The following is a 2,135-nucleotide window of genomic DNA, read 5'->3' as shown; positions in this document are numbered from 1 at the left end:
TGACCTTCAACCCTAATGATACAAAGCTGGGGGAGCCTGTCTTCACTGGGAAGCTCACCTGTGACACCAAGTCCCAACCTAGTCTTAGATTCCAGGCAGTATTCTTCCCCTACGCCGTCCTATGACCAAAGGCCCCTGCCAGATGTGGGCCGAAGCAGGTGTGTGAAAGCAATGTGGCAACCCACAGACTGCTGTGTGCTTATCCAGCTCATCCCGCTTCTCTTAGCTCAAACCCATCCCTCGAACAGCCTCTCACAAACCACATTGCCTGGTGGGGCCCAGTGTACTTAAATAAAGTCATCCCAATACACATGTCAAAAAAAAGGGGGGGGCTAGCCTAGTTGGGTCTGTGAGATTGGCTGGGGCCCATGGCAGTCTGCGAGCTAGGTGCAGTGGCTGAGGAGGGTCTATTGTGGTGGCCTCTCATCAGTCTGCCAACAGAGTCCCGAGCAAAGGCGATGGCCTTGTGAGCCGTCTTTCTCTATAGTTATATAAGAATATCCTGGAGTCCACCATGAATGGACAGTTGGACCTAAGAGGGAAGGTAATTATCAAAGCTCAACTTGGGGAGGATATGAATTCCCATTCATAATGAAGATATTACTTATGAAGATACGATGAGTTAGTGCTAATGATGCATCAAGTTTTCAGAGGAAAACTTCTAAGTAATGATGAAGTTACAATAAAGATGAAGGTGGAGATCTTATAACAATTTTTGATAGTTCTGACCTTTCCTTTGCTATTCAGTGTAGTAAGATACTGAAACTGACATGGTTTGTTAATGGCCAACCAAGACTCCTTGAATCAAGTCAGGTGAAATTTCTCCATCAAGAACTGATAGAACTTAGGAATAAAGTGAATCACTTATTGGATAGCTTGGAACCACCTGGAGAACCAGGACCTTCCACCAATATTCCTGAAAATGATACTGTGGATGGTAGGGAAGAAAAGCCTGCTGCTTCTGATTCTTTTGGAAAACAGTCTACTCAGGTTATGGCAGCAAGTATGTCAGCTTTTGATCCTTTGAAAAACCAAGATGAAATCAATAAAAATGTAATGTCAGCGTTTGATTTAACAGATGATCAGGTTTCAGGGTCACCCAGTGTTCCTTCAGACGACCGTTCAGGAAGGCCCGACAGCATTGCTTCCTCCTCTTCAGCAGCTCACCCGCCAGGAGTTCAGTTACAACAGCCTCCATATACAGGAGCCCAAACACAAGCAGGTCAGATTGAAGGTCAGATGTACCAACAGTACCAGCAGCAAGCCGGCTATGGTGCCCAACAGCCTCAAGCTCCACCTCAGCCACCTGAGAAGTATGGTATTCAGTATTCAACTAGCTATAGTCAGCAGACTAGACCCCACAACCTCAGCAGTTCCAGGGATATGGCTAGCAACCAACTTCCCAGGCACCAGCTCCAATATTTTCTGGTCAGCCTCAGCAACTGGCTGCTCAACCACCACAGCAGTACCAGGTGAATAGTTATCCTCCACAAACTTATACTACCCAAATGTCTCAGCCTATACTGTGGCCCCTGCCTCTCAGCCTGGAATGGCTCCAAACCAACCCAGGGCTTATCAACCAAGACCAAGTTTTACTACACCTTCTGGAAGTACCATGGCCCCTCCTCCAAGTGGGCCTGACCCTTATGCACGTAACTTTGGTCAGGGCTATACCCAACCTGGACCTGGGTATCGATAAGGAGGCCAGCTGCACTGATGAATGTAGCTGCTAGCTATTACCTTGTAAAAGGCTCCAATATTATATTTTAATTTGTATTGAAGTTAATAAATTCAAAAGGCAGAGCATTTTTTATATCATTGTTGCTGTTAATTGAAAGTATAATTTGCTAGAACAAAAGACCAAAATGAAAGTTGTTTTTCTTCCCCCCCTGCTTAAAAGTGTAGCAACTTTCTAGTTATTTTGGAACACTACATTTACATGTGTGTTAAAGTGATTGGCTTTCTGCTTCCCTTGTCCAGAGGATATTAAAATGCTAGGTTGAGGTTTAGCCATCTTACTTGGCTTTTTACTGTTAACATGATGTGCTAAAGTAGAGAAGATGACTAGATATTGTGTATAAAATCTAACATTAATAGGTTAATAAAAGTGATTGAATCAAAAAAACGTTGCAACA

General features: G+C 44.2%; 1 pseudogene; it reads left to right on the top strand.

The window, feature by feature from the left end:
• The first annotated feature begins 514 nt into the window (after positions 1–514).
• LOC144255476 (protein TFG pseudogene) lies at positions 515–1,699 on the top strand (annotated as a pseudogene).
• Positions 1,700–2,135: the final 436 nt, after the last annotated feature.

Source organism: Urocitellus parryii, chromosome 6, assembly GCF_045843805.1.
Source record: "Urocitellus parryii isolate mUroPar1 chromosome 6, mUroPar1.hap1, whole genome shotgun sequence".
NCBI classification, from domain to species: domain Eukaryota; kingdom Metazoa; phylum Chordata; class Mammalia; order Rodentia; family Sciuridae; genus Urocitellus; species Urocitellus parryii.
Note: the sequence above shows the minus strand (reverse complement) of the source record. Positions and strands in the feature narration are given on the sequence as shown.